General features: G+C 39.7%; 1 protein-coding gene across 2 annotated transcripts in view; it reads left to right on the top strand.

Annotated features, from left to right (window-relative positions):
- The first annotated feature begins 4602 nt into the window (after window positions 1–4602).
- Window positions 4603–11632, top strand: part of myom3 (myomesin 3) — a 313022-nt gene continuing 305992 nt past the window's right edge. The window contains exon 1 of one of the 2 annotated variants that reach the window (XM_039740883.1): window positions 4603–4805. The gene's annotated coding sequence lies outside the window, so the exon portion shown is untranslated. The remainder of the gene's footprint in view (window positions 4806–11632) is intronic. The other variant, XM_039740882.1, reaches the window with a different exon arrangement.

Genomic DNA, 11632 nt, shown 5'->3' with positions numbered 1-11632 from the left:
AGGCAGGCAGACTTGTGGCTGGACATGGAAGCTTAGTGGCTGAGCACCAGATGGTGTTGGAGTGATGTCATCAAAACAAAATGCCATTAAAAAGACAGTAATTTGTAAAATGTTAAGTAAATACAAGTGAATCACTTGAACTTAGACAGTCAAGTTGAAGAAAATGTACAATATGTAAATGGTGTACTTGACTGTAACCTCCTCTTTTTTTAAGATGCCTTGCGTAAAGATGTCAGCCACGTCTCAAGTAGTAATAATAATTATCACCTAGAAGTGAAACAATTCCATGAAATTCTGCTGATTCCTAGAGGCCTTGATAAGGTGCAGTTTCACAGGATGAAGCCACCCCTGAAATCTGTAAATCAGACGCTATTAGAAATATAATGGGTTCTCTCATCACTTCAAATACATGCCACATTTTTTTCAAAAATCATGTAGGAGAACCCAAAGAGTTCCATTTCTGTCTCATTAGATCATCTTTGTCCTGATGATCTTAGAGTCTTTTAAACTGTCATAGGCCTTTAACTTAAGAGTGGCTTCCATTGAGCTACTCCACAACAAATACCTGACTAGTGGAGTGCAACTGAGATGGCCGCCCTTCTGACAGGTTCTCTCATCTCAGCTGCTGTAGCTCTGTTTGAGTGACCAATGGGTTCTGGGTCCCCTCCCCAGCCAAGGCCCTTGGCCAGATTGAACAACTCTGGGAAGAGTCCTGCTGGTCCCAAACATCTTCCACATCACAGTTATTGAGACCACTGTGCTCCTGGAACTCTCAAAGCTTTAGAAATGGTTTTATGCCCTTGTCCTAATCTAGGCCTCACCACAATTTGATTTCAGAGGTCGACAGCTTGGTTTTCATCCTGACATGCAGTGTGAATTGTGGCACCTTATATTGTATACACAGGTAGATGTGTGCCTTTCTAAACAGTTTGCCACAGGTGGACTTCATTCAAGTTCTAGACACATATCAATGGTAATTAAAGCAAACAGAATTGTCTGATCAAATCTGGAGTACCTCAGCAAAGAGTCTGGCTACAGATGCTTCCCATCCAGTCTAACAGAGCTTGAGAGGATCTACCGAGCAGAATGGAATCCACATTGATCTGTGTATTACAAGTAAGCCTTAATTTTTAAAAAGACATAACATAACAACTTGTTAGGGTGTCTCCATCATTCTGGATATTTGAATTTTTTGCTGAAGTTTTTCATTTATTGGAGACTTTGACACTAGTGGTCTTTAAAGTACTGTAGGGTGAAGTAGCCTCCTCTGTAGAGCGCTATAACGGCAAGGCATTCATTTGCATGACCTTCCATTTTCTGTACCTACTCAATTAAGTAGCTAATCCCAGGAGGGCCTGATTCCTGTCTCTATAGAAACAGTGCACTGGGGGGCACACTGACACAGACGTCTGTATTCACTGGCACTGAGCAGCTCCAAATCTGACAGTTGATGTGCATACATCAATGTGGCGTGGACGACCAGAACACTTGACATCATCATGGACGTCATGTTATTTAAGGTTGAATGGATATTTTTAACATGTTGGACCCACCTCTGCTTTCTTCGAGGGTGTCTTGAGAAGATTTAGATCCAACTTTTTAGAACCCAAGGCAGAAGAAAATATAGAATTGTGTAGAAACTGTTATCACAATTTGACAAGTAACGAGAAGGTTAAAATTCAACAATTCTTATTGCTTGCAGTCTCTGAAAACTTGAACAAGAAGGGGACAAATGTAAATTAAGCAGTTGGGAACATTTCTGTCCTGCTGAAATGGCCTCTTTGTAATGACAGGGCACTCACATTTCTGCTTCACCCAGCATGCTGGCATTATTCTTAGAGATGTGTCAGCCATGATATACGAGTGGCACACGGCCTTCACTCTGTCTGGCATTGTTTCTGGTGGTGGTGGGGGTGGTTACTGACATCAATAGCAGGTGCGCACTGTAAAAACATTTACTAAAAATAAACCAGGGAGCTCTTATTAGTAATAGAATGCACAACTGAAAACCCTGTGGTTTGCTAATGGCATCTTTTAGTAGGCGAATGTAGAAAACAGGCGGCATTAGCGATGCCCATTCTTCCTGCTTTGGTGTCGGCTGCCAACACTAAAAGCAGAGTAAAAGCAACAGAGACAGAGAAAGGGTGGTGAGCAAACTCCCATTATGGTACAGGATGTAGTACATTATGCAGCACATTAAGCAATAACAATGCGGCCGTGATTCAATTAAAATAACGATAATACAAATTAGAGCCATCGCCACTGAGAGGTGGGGCCGGCATTGTGGAGTCTGCACACTTGTATTAGCAGAGGACAGATCTGCATTGCCTGTTATCTTTCCCTGGATATGAAGGTATGAAAATCATAAGATGCACTTCATTAAGTTTTAATTTGGAAAACTATATAGTCCAGCTAACCCTGCAGAAAATCAATGAATCGGTCAATACTCTCCTGCAGTAAAAATGCGGAGCAGCACAGATTTTACGACTCCAGTCAACAGCAGCCATAGCACAAATTCAGAAACTGAAATTATGGGCTTTGTGCAGAGGGCTTCTTTTTTTTCTGATAAATGCATTTTTCTGGAATTGAGTAAAATAATTACATCTGGTTTGATGTAAAAAATGGGAAGCACATACTGTATTGCTGTGGAGAGTCACTCCTGTTCTTTGAAGCACAGAACTCCTTAGTCTCTTTAAAGTACGATGCATGGTGCTATAGACATGAGTTTAAAAATAATTTGGAAAAACAGCTTCCTTACAATTTAGTATTGGATTGATAAATCTGTCCATCCATCCATTCTGCAAACTTGTATGTTCTATTTCAGAATTACAGGGGGCTAAAGTCTGTCCCAGTGCCAGTCCACGTCAGGGCACACAATCACTAATGGCAAGCCTGTTTACTGATCTGTCCCTCACCACAGTTACTGTATATCGTGGAGGTCTACAGAGAGTTCCTTGGACTTCATGGCTTGCTTTTTGTTCTGATATGCAGTGTGAGTTGTGGGACCTTAAATACACAGAAGTGTGCCTTTCAACACAGTCCAATGAATTCAGTTTGCCACAGGTGGGCTTCAGTTAAGTTCAGACACATCAAGGACAATTAAAGCAAACAGGAATATCTGACCTGAATTTGGAGGGCCACAAAGGTTCTGAATACTTACAGTATACAAATGGGAGATTTCAGTTTTGTATGATTAATAAATTTGCAAATCTTTCTGGAAATGTGTTTTCAGATTCATTCAGTATGGGTTATTGAGTGTATACTGATGTGCAAAAGTGGGAAATGTACAGTATCAAGTTAAAATTAAATCTACAACATAATAAAAAGTGAAAGGGTCTGAAGACTTTCTGAATCCACAAATGCATTAACATTTTTAGCAATCCTGATTGATCTTTGTATTTGAAGTAAACCTTAATTTTAAAAAGGTTAAAAAAATAACTTATCATTGTGTCTCCATCAGTCTGGACATTTGAGTTTTCTTACTGATTTATCTGAAGTTTTTCATATGTTGGAGACATTGACACTAGAGGTCTTTAAAGTAGGGTGAAGTAGTCTCCTCTGTAGAGTGCTACATGGAAAAGTCACTTTGTCCTGCCTTGAACCCGAGACTTTGGCTTTCAAACCCCTTTAATAAGTAAAGGAGGATCAGTATGGATGGATGCTGAAGTACTTGGGAGTATTAATAAGTCAGGTCAGTCACTTTAATTATTGTCACATAACTGGAATCACCAGCAGTAATAAAGTCTCCTCACAAAAATGAAAACCCACAAGCACTCTGTTAAGAGGTGATTCCTGCCTTGTGGTGAGTGATGTCAAAACAGAAACACACTTCTTGTGATCTTAAATTGCAGAACTAAACACATTAAGTTGGAAAATGGATCGATGGGAAAAAAAAACTCTTAAAATGGGCTTTACACTGGATGGGTGATGGGTGATAAGCTGTTGAACTTTATGGAGAAAGTCATTGACAGACATAGAGCAACATGTGGGATCTGTAGAAGGAATTAAAGTTGGGTAAGTTAGATAGATAGATAGATAGATAGATAGATAGATAGATAGATAGATAGATAGATAGATAGATAAGAGGCCATATATAACATAAGAATCGATAGATAGATAGATAGATAGATAGATAGATAGATAGATAGATAGATAGATAGATAAGAGGCCATATATAACATAAGAATAGATAGATAGATAGATAGATAGATAGATAGATAGATAGATAGATAGATAGATAATGCACTATATAATAGATGATAGATAGATAGATAGATAGATAGATAGATAGATAGATAGATAGATAGATAGATAGATAGATAGATAGATAGATAGATAGACCAGGGATGCTGGTCTATCACATGGCACACTAAAGCACACACCCACACTGGACCAATTTTAGTAAACAATCTGGCACGTCTGTCTTTAGAATGTGGCTGCAAACAGAAGTACCTACAAATGAAGTCACTAACTGTACCCAAACTCCTCAAGTTAAGAGGCAGCAGCCTTCCACTCTAAGGCTATTTTTGCCTTTGAACATTCCAAGTTAGTGTAACACTTTAGGGAGGGTTTTGTCGAACTTTACTAGTTAGCAGCTTATTTGCTCACAAGGGGTGGCTAAGCAGGGATGCTATATTTACCTCCTTCTGTTGGATGTGTAGCATGAACTGAATTCTTTGTCAGCGAGGTTTTTCTGTATCTGATGTCATCAGCTGTGAGGGGACTGCAGCCTCGTCCTTTGTATTTCTCGAGGACAACAAGTCACTTCTGCTCCCTAAAGATTGGACTTTTACGTCGTTTCAACAGTGAGTATCTTTTCATTGTTTCTTGTTGCTTTGCTCTCCTTTTGAAATATTTCAGCAGCAAATGTGTAGAAGACGACATCAGGCTTGGGAAACTTTTCCACGGTGAAGCCAACCCAATTTAAATGAAGAGAGGTTACATTTTAACTCACACATGTCACCTTTTTCTGAAGTATGGGGAGCTAAAGGATGGATTTCTGTCAGCTGGACTCATTGCTGAGCCAAAGGGTTCAAGTGCTGTATCTTAATATAAAGCAGCATGTCAAGTTACGTGTTGCCTGCTGGTTGCCCTATTATCTAAAGGTCTACAAGTTAATGATCTGCAAGTGTTTTTTTAAAACCAAGCTAATGATAGTTCATGACCCTTTGAAATGTTAAATGAAAAAGACTCACTAATCTTAGATATGCCTTCATTAACTTAAAGTATAAATCACCAAAAAGTGATTTTCTTTCTGGTATGAGTGAATTCAGAATTAATAGAAGTTGTGTTCAACTTTGGCCTTTCTAGTCATCCATGGGGAATAAAAATACAAGCCATGAAAATTTCATTTTTTTATGAAGTGTAGAATGTAGATACTGAACAAAATTTTAACGTGGGAGCACAATCTTCTACCTATATCTACATGCATGTCTAATGAACTAACTGCATACAAATAATGCAAGTCATATATTTAACAATAATTATTTTGATCTATTTTTGACTGAAACATATGTTGACTTTGCAAAGTCACAAGCTGACCTTGACAGACTGTTACTGATATTACCTGTAAGAGCCTGTGCACTGCTGCAGACACATAAATCACAAAGTTCACTGGCTGAAAGAAAAAAACTGCTGTGGCATTTGTGGATATTTTAATTGTATATTAAGATCATTCATGGACATGACATCACGGCACAACCGGGACACGGCAAGCATCCAGTTTATGATATTGTCCATGTACACTTTTCATACTGTGATCTCCAGCATGCACTCAAACAGATTGGAGCTCAGTGTGATTTGGTTAGGATGCAAATTATTCATTCACTCCTTCATTCATTTTCTGACACACTTACCCAATTCAGGCACCCAGTTAATCAGCAGCTTTATATCAGAGGTCAGCGCCTCTGCTGGAAAAAGGTGACTTCCTCCCCACAGCTGCCCTGAGCGGAAGAATTCAAGAGTGAGATGGGAATCATTGGGAAGGTGAGCAACAAACTGGTGTAGCTGAAGGAAGTTTCTCTTGATTGTCCTGGTGAAGTAGGAAGTCCTCAGATGAAGCTTTTGATTTTGTTGATCACTCTTCTGTACATCCCTATTCTCACCTATGGTCACAAGCTGTGTATAGTGACCAAAAGAGCAGTTAGAATGCCATGAGGACCTTCAAACTCATTCTCTACAATAATGTTGAAGAGCTCAGTCATACAGGAGAAAAATCAGAGTTTAATTGCTACTCCTCTGGGTGAAGAAGATTAGCACCTTCCACAAAGGGGGTGCCCACTCACGGCAGACCCAGTACATGCTGTAAGGGTTATCTAGAGCTTATAAAAAGTATTCACCCCTTTATGAAGTTTTCACATTTTTTGTTATATTAGGTAATAGAAAAAATGTAAAACATTAGCTATCTCTTGACCTGGGTGTAATTTCAGTACCTTTCCTCGGAATCCTTGTATGTCTGAATCTCTCCTGACCAGTACCTCCTCTTAAAAAACATGTACTCATAGAGCCTCCTTCACAGACTTTGTCATTTTTAGGTACCTTCCTTGCCTCCTGTCTGCTTTTATATGTCCTGTTTTTGAAGGTGACTCTCAGCATGACCTCCTATGCTGTTACTCCTCCTCATGTGTCTTTCACTTGCCATTTCTCTTTCGATTCTGTCACCAAAGCCAAACTGACCAATCAGATTGGTCATAGGGACCGGACACATACACACTCACAGACCTTAGTGTTTGATTATATTACAGAACAGTAGACTGCGGTGGGCTACCACCCTGCCTGGGGTTTGTTTCCTGCCTTGCGCCCTGAGTTGGCTGGGATTGGCTCCAGCAGACCCCCATGACCCTGTAGTTAGGATATAGTGGGTTGGATAATGGATGGAAGGTCATGTTACTTCACACAACTTTTAGCAAATTTCTGCCATTTACATAAACTTAGGCAGTCATGTAACTCCAGTCCAAGACTTGCCTCGACAAAGTCAAACAGGTCTGATTTTTTTAGTTAGGATATAGCGGGTTGGATAATGGAATGATGGATAGAACAGTAGATAACATTTAATCACCCTGAATTTAATTTGTCTTTTGGACACTGACCAACAGAAAGACTCCTTAATGTCAAAGTGAAAATAGATCTCTGAAAAATGATCTCAATTAATTACCAATATAAGAAGCAAAATAATTGATCACATAAGTATTCACTCCCTTTAAAATGAAACAAATAAATCATTACTGGTGAAGCTAGTTGGTTTAAGAAGTCACAGAATTAGTTCAATGGAGGTCACCTGTCTGTAGTTGTGGGGTTTCAACTGACCATTGCTTAAATGCACCTTATCTGGAAGGTGCCACTTGTCATGAGTCAAAATGGTGGTCTAATCTACACAATGAAGACAAAAGGAACACTCTAGGTTTTAAGTCTGTTTGCACAGGTCTCTATCAGCTTTGAATATCTGAACACTACAGTTCTTCTTAATGAAACTTGTGTCAAATTGCATAGGAATTGTGAGCAAAGAGCCTTTTTCAAGTCCAGCTCTGACTAGGTTAATCCAGGATATTCACGGTGATCCTCTGCAGGCACTCCTGTGCACTTTTGGCTTCAGTCTGGAAAACAATTCCCCTAGCGTACAGGTTTCTTGCAGACTGGTTCTCCTCCTGGATTTCCCTGTATTTTGTTTCATACATTTGTCCTTCAGAAGACTTGCTTCACTGCAGCAGGCCCTGCATCTCATCAGCATGCTTCACGGTGGGAATGGTGTGTTAACATTTGACTTACAGTACAGCAAACAGTCTAATGTACACCTGGTCACATCTGACCATAGACCCTTCTTCCAGCTAACCTCAGAGTCTCCCATGTGTCTTCTGGCAAACTCTAGTCAAGATGTCACATGTGTCTTTTCTCTTTGCCACTCTCTCATAAAGCTGTGACTGGTGAAGCACCTGTGCAGAAGTTATTATCTGCCCAGTCTCTCCAATCTTATCCACTGTAACTTGTAACTCTTTCAAAGTTCTCATAGGCCTCTTTGCCTCCCTCACTTGTCTTCTTCTTGCACAATCACTCAATTTTTGTGGACACTTTGCTATTGTATCTAGTAAGATGCTGCAGATGTTCTACCAGACGGTTGTGGCGAGTGCCCTCTTCTACGCGGTGGTGTGCTGGGGTGGCAGCATAAAGATGAAAGACGCCTCACGCCTGGACAAACTTGTTAAGAAGGCAGGCTCCATTGTAGGATTAAAGTTGGACAGTTTAACATCTGTGGCAGAGCGACGGGCATTAAGCAAACTCCTGTCAATCATGAAGAATCCACTTAACAGTGTCATCTCCAGACAGAGGAGTAGCTTCAGTGACAGACTTTTGTCACTGTCCTGATCCACTGACAGCCTGAGGAGATCGTTCCTCCCCCACACTATGCGACTCTTCAATTCCACCCGGGGGAGTAAATGCGAACATTAATTTTATTTTAATTTTTTTTCTTTTTTTTTATTTTTATTACTATTTAATTTAATATTGTTTCTTTGTATCAGTATACTGCTGCTGGATTATGTGAATTTTCCCTTGGGATTAATAAAGTATCTATCTATCTATCTATCTATCTATCTATCTATCTATCTATCTATCTATCTATCTATCTATCTATCCATCTATTGGCAGATTTACAACTCTGTCCATTTCTTAATGACTGATTTAAATTGACTCAAAAATATTTGTGTGTCATATTATTGGGGGTGAGTACTATTGCATTCACTTATTTTGTGATTATTATTAAAGAGTGTTTTTTCTGTTGATCAATAACAAACAAAAGCCAAATTAACTCCACTGTGATGCAACTCTGTACAACAATAAAATATGAAAACTTCCCAAGGGTCGAATACTTTTTAAACACTCTGTACCTATTCATCATGCTAGAGAGACAAGATGTTCCACACACCTACCCGGATGGGCCTCCTCACCCAATTGCTGTTGTGCAGTGGGCGACCTCTGTACCACACCAGTTCTGATCCCCAACAAGCCTGACCCCATTAGGACTCCAATGGGTTTGTCTCTTCCGGGGATGTTGCATCCTCTTCGGTACTGTGTCTCTATGGAGAATCCATGGGTACCGCTCAAATGAGTGATTGCTCATGGAGTCCTGAATGAGGCACATTACTTGCATTGTGAGGGAGCGTCAGTTATGGCACTACAGCCATGTGGTGTGACTCCCAGAGGGTGATCTGGCTCGCAGGATCCTCATTGCTGAGGACCAGAGTGGCTGGACCAGGCCAAGGGGACTCCCATATAACATTTGGCTGCAGCAGACAGATGGTCATTTCCAGAGGCTGGGACTGGGGGGGTTGCCAACCAGGATCCCAGACTGTTTCGTCATATGGTGGGTGCGGCAACACGCTCTACAAGTGCATGCTCCACAACTTGACCTGTACCTATTGACCAGCCTTAGCCTGGGAAAGCCTGAAAATTCACATAAGTAGCTAGAGACTTGCTGGGAATATCTTGACCTGGTATGTTCATCTCAGTCTGTTATGGTCCAATCAAAGCCTGTGGTTTTATCTCTTAATGAATATTTTCTTGATCTGTTTACACCGTTCACAACATAAATAAATACCATCTCTCTGTGTGGAGTTTCCTTGGGTGCACCTGCTTACTCTCACATTTTGAAGTTTTGTTGGTTTGGATGGCTGATATTTGCTTCCACATGAGCAAGTGGAGGCATGTGATGGAATGTGGCATCGCATTACTCCTTCCTTGCCCATAGTTCTGCTGTGTTCAAATTCCCCAAGACTCTGTGTTATAGTAAGCATCCCTGGAAACTGGTTGTCTGGATCTCTGTGTGCTTTTTAAATCAGAGAGTGTGAACTTGTGCATGGTTGTATTTCAAATGCAAACAGATTGTTAGAATAGGAAAACTACTTAACACTGGGTTGGTTGACTAGAAAGCAGGGGGTACATATTGGACTATATCAGTTAAAAAATCGGTCTATTAAAAAATACATCATAGTGTGCAGCAGCCAAACAAACAAGTAATAAAAAATTATCAGATGTGGGTATTATCTGTGCGGCCCACAAGCTGCCACGAGAGACCACTGTACATTTTGGCAACGGTGAATAGAATAGGATTGTGGTGAGCAGGGAGTACAGTAGTTTCCATTTCTGTATATTATTTATTTTCATGTGAAATTTTAATAGCTTATTTTGTAAAGGCAAGTTCTGAATAAGTTCTTCTTTAGATGTTTTGCAATTCACAGAAAACCATTCACAGCTGCTACATATGATGAAATTTTGCAGTTTGTGGTGCCGCTCATTTCCAACGCTTCTACTACGAATACGCTGTTGAGTTTTTGAGAGTGAATTGGCCATCTCTCTGATATTCATGATGCCAAAGTCAAATCTGTTAAAAATAAAAAGTGTGATTAGCACTTCTTAATGAAATGATAATTTTTTTTGTGCCCAGTCATACTGACATATGGATGCATACAAGAGCCAAAACTGACGCGTTTTTCTCATATTATTTGTTAAAGAAGACTTTTTATGATTCATCTTGATTCTACTGGCATACAGTGATCCCAAATCCACATGGTGACCTTATGGGCTTGGTGAAAGGGCACACCATGTGTTACATCAATGTTAATTTAAAGACATGTATAGGATTACAGAAGAGGCCAGTCTGTGCCACCATGTCCTGTAAATAGGTTATTCCATCTGTGAGAGGTCCCCACTAAGACTTTATCTCTGAAAACGGCGAGTAGCAGTGGCTTCAGGCTTTTGTTTCAAGCAGATCCTGCCTGCTAAAAGCGGCATCGTGTTAATAAAAATGTAATAGTTTAGTTGATTGTTTGTGCTGCAATTTCTGCCATATTAGAATTCTTCTGTTAAGTGGAAGACATTTGTTTCTTGAAATCTTCAGGTTTTTTGTACTATCTCTTGGTAGATAATGAAGTCAAACAATTACTTTTTAGTGAGCATGTTTTTGCTCTCTTGCTTTGGTGCTTTCCTGTCTGCGGTTGGAAGGCAAACAATGTAGGGCACATTATAAAAGAAACATTGATGTAAAAAGCATGAAAGTGGATCAAATTCCAGAGGTGAAATTGAAACTAAAAATACATAAACCAATATGCTGGCCAGAAAAACAGGCAAAATCCTAATTCCCTAAAGTCTTTTTGAAATAACTACATGCCCTGTAAAGATTTGGTTTGATATCTAAAAACCTGGACACTGAGAATAGTGTGATGCCATTTTGTATAGGATGATGATAAATACAGGGTTAACCAGAACATAAAATGTAGTAAGGACAAGTGGGGGGCAATACTAAAAGACAAACATCGAACAGCTAAAGTAAAACATGAAGCAAACATCTAAATGAAAAGTTCTTAGGCAAATCCTTGTAACAAGGAGATCTAAACAAAAGCAATTCCAAATTCTATCTAGAGATGTAATTTTCAAGCTGTGGACCATTATGATTGGGGGTACAATTTTGAAGATTGTTTTGAAATTGTCTCATGCAGCTTTTAAATATTCATAACTGAAAATGTTTTGCAATCATTGCCTGAAAGTACAGGCCTGTATTAATGGCGTTATAAACTAGTGTCGCAGTGCTCAGACACTGTGGTATGTGTACAGCTGTCGGTGATATGCAAGGAGACACAGAATC

Source organism: Polypterus senegalus, chromosome 17 (genome assembly GCF_016835505.1).
Source record: "Polypterus senegalus isolate Bchr_013 chromosome 17, ASM1683550v1, whole genome shotgun sequence".
Taxonomy (NCBI): domain Eukaryota; kingdom Metazoa; phylum Chordata; class Cladistia; order Polypteriformes; family Polypteridae; genus Polypterus; species Polypterus senegalus.
The sequence above is the reverse complement of the archived record's forward strand: the minus strand, read 5'-3'. Positions and strand labels throughout refer to the sequence as shown.